General features: G+C 44.0%; 1 long non-coding RNA gene and 1 pseudogene across 2 annotated transcripts in view; one reads left to right on the top strand and one right to left on the bottom strand.

The window, feature by feature from the left end:
• Positions 1–12,812, bottom strand: part of LOC309620021 — a 601,726-nt gene that overhangs the window by 452,888 nt on the left and 136,026 nt on the right. The gene's annotated exons all lie outside the window — the stretch shown is intronic.
• Positions 3,341–3,806, top strand: LOC309620904 (large ribosomal subunit protein P1 pseudogene; annotated as a pseudogene). The gene has a single exon. The product of its transcript is annotated as a large ribosomal subunit protein P1 pseudogene (transcript).

The raw sequence follows: 12,812 nt of genomic DNA, 5'->3' as shown, positions 1-12,812 counted from the left end.
GTAGTTTCATAGGCTAACAAGTGGGAGGATTATTCCAACTATTTTGGGGAAGGGGCTGGGGGGGCGGGTTCCAGGAATTGGGCCAATGCCTACTTTTTGGCCTTTTATGGTCAGCCTCCGAACGCTCATGGCGCCTGTGGCTGTGTTCTTTAGCATATGCTAATGCATTACAATGAATGTCTTGATATAACGAGGCTCAAGGTCTAGTGGAAGTCGAATCTTCCATCATCTTGGGCCTAATTGATTCTAACCAGTTTTTGTATCCTCAAGGGCTTAGTCATTCTTTTAAAGGTTGTGCCTGCCCCCTTCCCTCCTGTCTCAAATCCACTGTGAGTCAAGAATCAAGATGAAGTAGAAGGTTTCTTGCTCGGAGCACACCTAATAATATCTACCCTTGCTGTGGTTATATTTGTGAGACTTGTATTTTTTAGTTTTGGTTTGAGCAAGATGAACAAAACATTTGGAAGAGGTTAAGTGCATGGGGGATTTTGCTGATGATGGACCATAATGAAAGTGCTTTGGGAGTTGAAGAAAGACAGAATATGGGGTGAAATTAGGTCAGTTGCTCTGAAATTTATTTTTACCATGACCCACAGTATGAAATACGGTTTACAGCATGACCCAGTATACACACATAGACATATATAATGGAAATAAAGATTTCATATGAGCAATACTTCATCTTCACCACATGCATCACATTCTATTTCCTATTTTATTTTATCCTCTTCTGTGCTATTCTGTTGCATTTTATTCTCTTCTCTTTTATCCTATTTAATTTTTAATATGTTGGTCAAGATTGACTTTACAGCCCACTGCTGGGTTCCAATATGTGGTTTGAAAACACTGGGTTAGGAGCCATGTGGGTTTGGGAATTGGAGGAAAGAGAGGTGACTTGGGGTTCTGGGCTTCAGACACAACAGAGATGGAGGCTGTATTATTTTGTTAGGGCTGCCATGACAAGGTGCAGCAGAGTGGGTGGCTTTAACAACAGAAATTTATTTTCTCACACTTCTGGAGTCTGGAAGTCCAAGATCAAGGTGCTGGCAGAGTTGGTTGCTCCTGAGCTTGTGGATAGCCACTCTCTTGCTGCCTTTTCACATGATTGCTCCTCTGTGTCTCTTCCTCTTCTTTTTTCTTTTTTCTTAGAATTTTACTTATTATTTTTTAATATATTTATTTATTTATTTAATTTATTTTTGGCTGTGTTGGGTCTTCGTTGCTGCCCGTGGGCTTTCTCTAGTTGCAGCGAGCAGAGGCTACTCTTTGTTGCAGTGCGTGGGCTTCTCATTGCGGTGGCTTCTCTTGTTGCGGAGCATGGGCTCTAAGCTCATGGGCTTCAGTAGTTGTGGCACATGGGCTCGGTAGTTGTGGCACACGGGCTTAGTTGCTCCGCGGCATGTGGGATCTTCCTGGACCAGGGGTCGAGCCCGTGTCCCCTGCATTTGGCAGGTGGATTCTTAACCACTGTGCCACCAAGGAAGTCCCTCAGGTACTTTCTTTCAGGAAGATTCCTAAAAGTGGAATCACACAGTCAAAAGGCATAAACATTTTAAAGCGCCTTGATATATAATGCAAATCTTTTTCCCAAAGGTGGTTCCAACTTTCACTTTGAGCTGCTGTGTAGGAGAGTAGAAAGGGCACATTCTTGCATTTCTAAGGGTAGATGGCTGGTGGCTGCACTGACTGCTGGAGTTACAACCAGAAAGCCCTGGTTTAAACCCTGACTTGCCAACTATGTGACCATGTGGGTCACTTACTTTTAGAAGACTTGGTTTCTTCAGTGTCTAATGGGACTAGTGACACCTTCCCAAAGAGCTATTGGAATGAATACCTGAGAAATTGCACATGTGAGGCTTACTTCACACCCCCTTTCAGCGCTGCTTGGAGACTAGTTAATCTTGGAAATGAATGAGAGTTTATATTTTAATGACCAATGATGGTCTAGCGGATAACCCTTCCCAGCAATCTTCACCAGAGCAGACTACATGGGAACAATCTCTTCCCTTCCCTTTCCTTCCCTTCCCTTCCCTTCTCTTCTTTGTGACTGGCCGAGCACGGAGGCTGGAGGTGGGGCTTCCCCAGAACCCCTAGACCACACCACACCAGTACTGCCTGCCCTGCCTCCTAGTGGAGGGCCCTTCCATCCCACTTTGGTAGAGTAATAAGCCACATGGTAGATGCAAAACTTTGGACTAACATTTCTGGTTTAGAAATGGTTTCACTGTTTTGAATTCGGCTGAATACCACACTTGCCAACAATAGCAAAGTAAGAATACAATTCAGCACCTCACTAATCCCAACATTAGCACATGTGTGGTTTTCATTTCACATTTAATATTTACCTTTCTCAAGAGAAAGCCAGGACCAAGTTAGGCAGGTTATAGTCATCCAACCTGAAGATCAGGAAGACACTGGTGGAGGGGGAGAGGCAAGGGTTTCTGGGGGAAGCAAAGACTGTGGCTGAGTTTAGTTCATGTCCTGATGGGTAGCACTCATGATCATTTTTATGGACTTAACAGTGAAGTGGATTTTTGGACTGACTAAAATTATGGGAAGCATGAATAAATCTAGTCTCTGAGTCTTTGAATCTACCCACCTATTTATTCCCAGCAACCACAGCTTCAAATCCCAGAACCTTGTTAGTAGCATGTTAGCTCTAAAATGGATCTGAGAGACAACCTTCTTGTTTTACAGATGAGGAAACTGAAGTTCAGAGAAGTTACGTGACTTGTTCAATATCACGTGAGCTATTAAGGGCAGAGCCAGGCTATAGCTGAGGCCTCTTATGTTGCTTAGTTCCACGTAGCACACCGTCTCCCTCCCTCTGTCTGCATTTGTGAAATGTTTATCATTACAGTACGTATTGTGGTTTAAACAAACTAGAAAGCAATTGGAAAGTCAGTGGCTTAATTCCTCCAGAGAATTTAAGTTAAATTCCAGTGTACGAAACTACAGGAGGACTTTCACCTGCGGAATTTGTTCCAGTTGGGCTGATAAGAGCCCTAGCTCTGGAATGAAAGAACTGGGGATGAAAAAGCTGTTTCTAATCTAGTCACAGAAAATTTGTTAAGTGCAAAAAAGTACTCTGAAATTCTCTTAAGTAGGATAAAGGTAGAAGTATAATGCCCAGCTGACCTGTCACCCTCCTCTAAGTTTTTTGATTCTACAAATATTTAGCAACTGTGAGCAGGGCAGGTCAGCAGGAGCACCTGACACATTAAGGCCTTCAAGAACATTGTGGGTCAAATGCTGGGGAGGGTGTGGGCAGATTAAGATCCCGCAAGCTGCGAGGCGCCGCCAAAAAAAAAAAGGGAGACCTTTTCCTCAGTTTCCGCTAAGGCGCTCGGTCCTTCCGAGGAAGCTAAGGCCGCGTTGGGGTGCGGCCCTCACTTCACCCGGCGACTAGCACCGCGTCCGGCAGCCCCTGCCCAGCACTCGCCCGCACCATGGCCTCCGTCTCGGAGCTCGCCTGCATCTACTCGGCCCTCATCCTGCACGCCGCTGAGGTGACGGTCACGGAGGATAAGATCAATGCCCTCATTCAAGCAGCCGGTATAAATGTTGAACTTTTGTGGCCAGGCTTGTTTGCAAAGGCTTTGGCCAATGTCAACATCGGGAGCCTCATCTGCAATGTGGGGGCAGGTGGACCTGCACCAGCAGGAGGTCCTGCCCCCTCCACCACTGCTGCCCCAGCTGAGGAGAAGAAAGTGGAAGCAAAGAAAGAAGAATCTGAAGAGTCTGATGATGACATGGGCTTTGGTCTTTTTGACTAAACCTCTTTAGTAGCACGTTCAATAAAAAGCTGAGCTCTTAAAAAAAAAAAAAAAAAAAAAAAAGGGAGAGGGGTTTGGACTTTTGTTCCCACTTATAAGGTAGGGTAATAGTTAAGGATTCAGAGCAGGGGGAACAACAGATCCAAGCAATGCTTTAGGAGGAGGGATGATCTGGGAGCAATGGGTGGTAAGGAAAGACGAAAAAGAGATTGCAGGCCAGAGGCCAGGTGGGGAATGTATAAAATCATCAAGGAGAGAAGTGGGGAAGACCTGACTAGAGTTGCAGAACCAGGAATTATCTCAATTTGGGATCCTTCCAGAAGCAGACTCCAAGACAAGGATTCAGTTGCAAATAGTTTCTTTGAGAGGTGATCCTAGGAAACCCTGGTTGGGGAGAGGGGGAGTGAGACAGGGAAAGAAAGGAAGACAGTATCAGGTATGTTAGCAAGCCAGTTAGTGGAGTGGGCAACTGAAGGTCAATCCCGCTGGGGAGCTCTGGGATACAGAGGAGAGCATGCCTCGGGGTTGTCCCCACAGGGGACCAGGAAGGTGGAGGATTCATTCACCCATTCCCCATCCACCATTGGTTTAGAATTGCTTCCAGAAGCACTAACTCTCCAACACTCTGGGCCTGCCCTGCTTATGGGCCGAATGTGCTCCAACAAAAAGTGCTCTCAGGATCCAGGAGTGGAGAGGTGAATGTCAAGGGAACACCAACAGTCTGATATACAGACACCTGTTTCTCCTTGGAGATACTCAAGCAGTCCTGGATATTGTAGACAGGACTTAGCACTCTGTACATATTTGGGTGGGAAGACCTCAAACTTGACCTTTTCTAAGTTCTGTGATTCCTTTGTCTTCAAAAACAGGCCACCCTGCCTATGAGCACCCACTACATTCTTGCCTGTATCTAATCCCAGTTTTTAATCCATGCCCCTTTAAAAATTCTACTCCATAATACAAATTTCCTTGAAGAACATGTGATTAGTGTTTTGTTGGGTTTTTTTGGTGGTGCCGCAAAGCATGTAGGATCCTAGTTCCCCGACCAGGGATCGAACCCATGCCTTCTGCGTTGGAAGCACGTAGTTTTAACCACTGGACCACCAGGGAAGTCCCGTGATTAGTGTTTTCCATTTCTTCTATGGAATTGTACTTTTAAAACACTTCTCTAATGAGATTACAAAAGAATGGAAATTATAGTAATGAAGGTATTAGGCACGTGATACCCAAGGTAGGAAAGAAGAACACATTAACTCAACTTGCCTTAACTTACTTCGGTGAAGCTGGCAACAGGCAAGCTATCCATCGCCATCATTTACCAGAATTAATTCAAAGTCTGGCTAGGGTTCAATCCCGAATAGAAATTGGCCAGGACTTCAAATTGGAAACCATTCAACATTAAAACCAGTATGACATATTTTCTTTTCAGAACCACACGACTCAAAATTTAAGAAATTTGAGGAATTTCTGGAAAATTCCATAGTAAGTCAATGATGTTTACTTCAAGAAGAGAGAAGTGACTTTCTTAAGGAAACAATAGGTTGCTTGTGTTTATGGACCTTAAAACTGACCTTTTTGTCTCCTTCAGTTAGTTTAGTAAGGGGGTAGGGAGTGGGAAAGTGCTAACCGCTCCCAGGATGGATTTCTGAGTGCTGAGGTCCACCCAGTGAACTCCGGAGCCAAGTAACCAACCCTTGAAAATACGTTTACATCATGGAAGTAGAAACGCCAAATACCAGATGGCCTTCATGAGAGGGAATAAATGTAAAGTCCAGGATGAAAGAAAGCATGGCACCTCTGGGAGAGGCAGCTTTTCCTTCATTGTTATTTGCCCCTTTCCTTTGACCGCAGACCCATGCAGCCTCTCAGGGTTTGGTTTGGAAGATTGGAGGCGGCTTCTGTTACTTTTACACCCAGCTGGAGTGGCCTGGGTGCTGACCCAAAGCTGGGTGAAGCCGTTTTCATGAAACTAGTAAATATTTATTGAGCACCTACTAAGTGCAAGGAAATGAGTCAAATGTTACATGGTTTATAAATGTCTGTCCTGGAGGACCTTAGACTTTGGAAGGGGAGATAAGGCTCACAGATAAAGAACTCTAAAAAGTCAAGAGGAATAAATGCTCCTCCTCTGTTCCAACTTCCCTTTGTACTTGTAACCATTACAACAATCATAACAATATTAATAATAATAGGAACCCATTTATAGAACACTTTCAGTAGTCTAGACTCTGTGAGGTAAGAGTTGTTGCTCTCTTATTGTACAGATGTGGAAACTAAAGCACCTGCCCAAGTTCACACAGCCAGTTAGTGTTGGAAGTGAGATTCAAATCCAAGCAGTCTGGTTGCAGAGCCCACACTCTTAACAACTGTACTTCCTACCACACAATACTTTTTTTAATATTAAGTTGTTCGTGTACACAGCTGTTTCCCAGTTACTCTGGAAAGTTCTACGAGGTAGGAGACTTGTGTTTTCATTCTTGTGTTCGAGCACTTCCCACAGAGCCTGGTCCCAGAAGCTTCTCAGTAAATACTGAACGAATGAATGGATGAACTTGAAGCACGGGTGAGGCTCTGTGGCTGTTCAGAGAAGGAAAAAATGACATTTATTCACAGGCATGAGGGAAGGCTGCATGGGGGAAGTGGCCTTCGGTCTCTGCTGTGATGGGTGGATAGGATCCATGGAGGTGGAGGAGCGTTCTTCAATTCTGTCCTGCAGATGCAGACCTTTGGTCACTTGGGAGATTGCTGGCTGGCTGGAGGGCCTATAGCCTGTGACGTAGCAGGCCTGCTCCCCAGAAGGAATGGACATTCCACTGCCAAGTGCCTAGAGCCATGGGCCTATCTGCCTCCAGAGGCTGGGGGACTGCTGGAGACAGAGCGAGGGGACAGATACCCCGCAGATGGAGGACTGAGCGTGTGGGAGGCCAGGGAGCGAGAGGCAGCACCACCTGGCTGTGCTGTGCTGGGTCCCACCCTGGAGCCCCAGGACTCTGGACGGAGGCATTGCTAGTTCATGGGATGTGTGCACAGGGACTGCTGCTGCCGGGGAGGACCCATCAAAGTGAATCGCGGGTGCAGCGGGCCAGGGGGTGCCAAGCCCAGTGGAGCCCACCTGGTGGTGCTGGTGGTGGGGTGCATAGCAGCAAAAAAGGATATTGGCAGATTGAGAAAAGCCCAGACAGAGTCCAGGCCTGAGCAGGAATCACGTGGCTCTGAGAGATGTCACATCTGTTGGGACTGGGTGAGCTCTTGAGCGACCTTACTTGGATTGGTAACTTTGGTAAATCAGACCTCAAGGGCGCTTAATATCTTTGTCATGAAGGGAACCATTCACAGGGGGCCTGTGGAGAATCCAGTCATGATCCAAGGCTAACTCCAGGGGCTGATCCCTGGATTGTGTAAAACTGCATTGACAAAGAACCCAAACAGAATTGCTTAGGGACTCATAATTCTGTAAGGGTGATGGGAGACTCTTGGGGCTCCGCTTGGTTGTTTGCCCTCCCAATCCCCAATTTGGATTATGTGAACTCCTGTGGAGAGGTGACTCTCAGTGTTAAGTGGCTGGCTGTGTGTAGGAAGCAGCAGGGAATGCAATCGGAGAATCCCAGGCACAAAATATAGGCTCCGTAGTTTTTTTGTTTTTGTTTTTAAAGGAATTCCTTTATTTTTATTTATTTATTTATTTAGTTTTGGGTCTTAATTTCTGTGCGAGGGCTTTCTCTAGTTGTGGCAAGTGGGGGCCACTCTTCATCGTGGTGCGCGGGCCTCTCACTATCGCGGCCTCTCTTGTTGCGGAGCACAGGCTCCAGACGCGCAGGCTCAGTAGTTGTGGCTCACGGGCCTAGTTGCTCCGCGGCATGTGGGATCTTCCCAGACCAGGGCTTGAACCCGTGTCCCCTGCATTGGCAGGCAGATTCTCAACCACTGCGCCACCAGGGAAGCCCCGGCTCTGTAGTTTTAACCTCCTGTTTAATGACATCTCAGCTTGGCAATATCAGTAAAGCCCGGGCAGAGTGGTTAGAGAGAACTGGAGGTACTCACTCAGAACCTTAAATTCTTCACCCTCACGGTCCCACTCTCTGATGGCATCCTCCCTCTCCCAGTGTCCACAGCAACTGTTTCAAAGTTTCACAGCACACTTGAAGTCCCCTACTTTCAGCATGTGACATTCTCACACAACACAGAGAATATGGTCTTGTCTTGCATCCACCTGGGCAAGGTCTCCCCTTCCTTCCTACTTCTTTGGTTACTCGATTCTCCTGCATCTTCAACCCCCATATCTCCTCTGCCTTTTATTCATCTAGGATATAAACACTTTCAAATTGAACTCTCTTTACTTTCTCTCCCATCTCGCCACAGCCAATTTTTTTTCCTTCCCTTTCGATCCAGCTTCTTTATTATGATCTTCACTTCTTGCTCCCATTCGTTATTCAAACCACTTCAATTTGTCTTCAGCCCCTAGCCAGTCCCAACAACCGCTCACACTAAGGCAGTTAAGGACCTCATTGCCAAATCCGGTTCACACCATGGTGCTGGCCATTGCCTCCTTTTCAGAACTCGCCTCCCTTGACTTACATGATGCCATGTTCTCCTCCTGTCTCTCCTGACCTTTTTGATTGCTCTTCCTTCGTCTTCTTCATGGGCTTCCCATGGTTGCCACCTCTCTCCTTAAATATTGCTATTTTCCAAGCTCCTGTCCGCGGTCTTTTGGTCACCTCTCCTCTCCTCACTTCTCCTCCCTCTTCACACCTCTTCTTTCACTGCCTCACTTCTCATTCCCACTTTTCTCTTTTTATTCCTCTCTCCACCCAGTTCTTTCTCCATAGATAAGTCCATTCCCAAGATTTCAACTACACCCATGTGTAGATGGCCCTTGCCTCTGCCATCTATACTCCCCTGAACTCCAGACCCATGGGGTCAACCCATCTGGACAGTTCCACTTGGATACACCCACACTCAGCATGTCTGAAACTGAACTCACCTTCCACAAAATTCGCTCTCCTCCGTGATCTCCCATCTTGAGGAGCCGTGCTAGTGTCCAGCCCGTTACCCAAGTCAGAAAGCCCAGAAACCTGGCGGTCTTTCTTCACTACTTCCTCTCCTTTCCCCCTTCATACATGGAGCTGCCAATATTTAGAGTGTCTTCCTGTCCCCTCTGTCATTTCAATCCCCCACTTTCCATAGCTCTTTTTTCTCACCTGGATCCCATCACTGGTCCAACCCATCCTCTGTCAAGTATTGCTGACAAGCCTGCTGTCAAGTACGCCTTTGGAAATGAACATCTGTTAGATCATTCCCCTGCTTTCTATCCTTATGTGGCTCCAAATGATCCAGACCTCTTCCTGTGACCTCTGAGAGCTCTGGTCTCTGCCCAACCCAACATGCCATACTTGCCTGGCTCCCTCCTCACCTGGCTCCCTCCTCACTCCCCTGCCGTTGTTTCTACCTGAAACACTCTCCTTCTTTTTCCTTACTTCCCCTTCTTCGAACTTGATCTCCTCTCCTCTGGGAAGTCTTCTCCAGCCTTTCTCTCCCTACCCACCTCCAGGCTGGCCTAGCTGCCCCCTATTCTGCCCCCTGCCCATTTCTAGTGTAATCCCCAGCACACTACTGAGTTTCTTTGTCTGTCTTCCATTATTGGTCTATGTGTAACCTGACCTTGTTAACCTGTGTACTCTAGCATCGAGTACAATACTTGACACATGCTCAGTAATGTTGTTAGATCCATGCAAGAAAAATCCTGGACACCATGCTTGAGAGGGCCACAGATGTCACAAAACACACAAAAAGTATTGAATACTGGGGCACCTCTGTCATGAGGAATTCATTGCTCAGCCTGGCACAGCACAACCTGTAACTCAAAACATTTACTCTCATGACTAACACTGTTCAGGCTCCAGGGAAATGCTTCTGCACATCTCTCATCCTGTGGCCTTAAAACAAAAGGCAGCTGTGTCCAACTGCTGTGAGAGTTCATGGTTACACAGCAACTGGCCTAAAAAAACATCTATGGCTTTGGAGTACTCGGAAAATTTCAGTTGTGGAAATGCCTAGATAAGAGAAAATACAAGTTAATGAATTAACATTCCTTGTCAAATATAATGAATGTAATGGATCCTTGCATAATGAAGTATTGCTTCCAGCAGTCCCAGGCATCCAATGTTTTCCTTCCCTTGTTTCAAAAATACTCGTGAGTTAGCATGGTGTTCACTGTGGTTGCACACGGTGGCTGGCAAACAGTTCACAATATTGAACAATTCATTAGTCTTAATTTCGTGTTTGTGTGTATGCATAGACAGATGAAAAATGTGTGAAGCATGAATGACACTGATTTTATTTTGGTCAGGCTGCACTAAACTTTCTTTTTTTAAAATTTTTATTGAAATATAGTTTTACAAAGTTGTGTTAGTTTCAGGTGTACAGCAAAGTGATTCAGCTACATATATTCTTTTTAGAATATATATATTCTTTCCCATTATAGGTTATTACAAGATACTGAGTATAGCTCTCTGTGCTATACAGTAGGTCCTTGTTGGTTATCTATTTTATATATAGTAGTGTGCATATTTTAATCCCAAACTCCTAATTTATCCCTCTCCCCCTTTCCCCTTTGGTAACCATAAGTTTGTTTTCTATCTCTGTGAGTCTATTTCTGTTTTGTAAATAGGTTCATTTGTATCATTTTTTCAGAATCCACATATAAGCAATATCACTTGATATTTGTCTTTCTCTGTCTGACTTACTTTACTTAGTATCATAATCTCTAGGTCCCTCCATGTTGCTGCAAATGGCATTATTTCATTCTTTTTTATATGGCTGAGTAATATTCCATTGTGTATATGTACCACATCTTTATCCATTCATATGTCGATGGACACTTAGGTTGCTTCCATGTCTCAGCTATTGTAAACAGTGCTGCAATGAACATTGGGGTGCATGTATCTTTTCAAATCATAGTTTTCTCCGGATATATGCCCAAGAGTGGGATAACTGGATCATATGGTAACTCTATTTTTAGTTTTTTAAGGAAACATGAATGATACTGATTTTATTTTGGTAAGGCTACACTGCACTTTCTTTATGAAGCATTCTGTGCTTTAGGAAAACCATCATTTTATTATTAATCTCAAATCACTTAGTTGCAATGACTTTTAAATAATTCCATTCATGCAATGGTTTGTTACTAGTTCATTGCAATGTGCGTGTGGTAAGTGTGCAGTATGTTGATATTCATAAATTCAAAGGTTTTTAGAGAATGGAGAGACAATAAAATTGAATAAGCGTCCTAACATTCCTTTAAAATATCTTCAACATGAATCTTTTGAATCTGAAAGAAAACAACAAAGAAATAATTTCAATAATGAACTGCAGCCTGTTACATGTTCTGGTAGTGGCAAAAATCACAAACAGCTTGAAACATCCTTTGATTTAGGGTAAGAATCAGTTCAAAGTAAAATAATTTGTAATTCCACAATTAAAAACCGGTTGATTGGGCTTCCCTGGTGGCACAGTGGTTGAGAATCTGCTTGTCAATGCAGGGGACACGGGTTCGAGCCCTGGTCTGGGAGGATCCCACATGCCGCGAAGCAACTAGGCCCGTGAGCCACAATTACTGAGCCTGCGCGTCTGGAGCCTGTGCTCCGCAACAAGAGAGGCCACGATGGTGAGAGGCCCGCGCACCGCGATGAGGAGTGGCCCCCGCTTGCCGCGGCGGAAGAGGGCCCTCGCACAGAAACGAAGACCCAATGCAGCCATAAATAAATAAATAAATAAAAAATTAAAAAAAAAAAAAAAAAAAAAACCGGTTGATTATTTCAACAAAAAATACAAGTAGCTTATTATTCCTACTTACATAATGTTAGGGGCAAACGGACTCAAAAGTTGTATCCCTAAAATATGAAAGTGCCAAACATGCATTTTTATCAAAACGGCAATTACGTTCTATTAAAACTCATGGTTCCAAAAAAAGAATTCACAATCATCAATCACAAAAAATTTGAAATAACATCAAGAATCAATTCCATAAAGCTTTTGAAATAGTAAAAACATTCCAAAAATATTTAATCAAAATGTCAAAAAAGCGGGCTTCCCTGGTGGCGCAGTGGTTAAGAATCTGCCTGCCAATGCAGGGGACACGGGTTCGAGCCCTGGTCTGGGAAGATCCCACATGCCGCGGAGCAACTAAGCCCGTGCGCCACAACTACTGAGCCTGCGCGTCTGGAGCCTGTGCTCCGCAACGGGAGAGGCTGCGACAGTGAGAGGCCCGCGCACCGCGATGAAGAGTGGCCCCCGCTCTCCGCAACTGGAGAAAGCCCTCGCACAGAAACGAAGACCCAACACAGCCAAAAATAAATATAAATAAAGAAAAGGACTGGAGAATAAATGTACCTTTAAAAAAAAAAAAAAAAATTAAAAAAAAAAAAAGTCAAAAAAGCAAGTAAAAAAATTTAGAAAACAATCAGAATTTTAAACGTTGTCTACTGTGTAGTTAAAAATAATCAAGCTTCTTCAGAAAGGAAAATTTTATGAGAACGTCAAAGAAAGAATAATACTGATATAAGCATATAATGCAATCTAGACTGAAAGTCCTTCTTACTATAAAACTTATTTAGTAAAATGAGAAAATAATTTTCAGGAAAACTTGAAACAAGAAAATACAAATTTTAATAATTATCAAAGGTGCTCCAGCTAGTCACATAACAGAATTTTAATGACATACTTAAATTATGAAATTCAAGACTAAATATAGTTTAATGAGTTTTGTTGATAACCTAAAACCAAAAGGAGTAATATATTAAACTCTATTGTTGGTGCTTGGGAAAAAATATTTAAATGACAAATATTTACAGGAAAATCTTATTGCTTGATAAAAGGAATGAAACTTCGGTCAAAATTTTAGGAAACTTTCTGTATATTTTAGTTTGGAAATAAGCCACTGCATTTGATTATTTTGGATGATGCAATAAAAATGTAAATTAGATAGAATAGAGATTGTTCCCTGGGCCCATGTGCCAAATCTGGCCCGCTGCCTGATTC

This window comes from Balaenoptera borealis (genome assembly GCF_965194805.1).
Source record: "Balaenoptera borealis genome assembly, chromosome: X".
NCBI classification, from domain to species: Eukaryota; Metazoa; Chordata; class Mammalia; order Artiodactyla; family Balaenopteridae; genus Balaenoptera; species Balaenoptera borealis.
The sequence above is the reverse complement of the archived record's forward strand: the minus strand, read 5'-3'. Positions and strand labels throughout refer to the sequence as shown.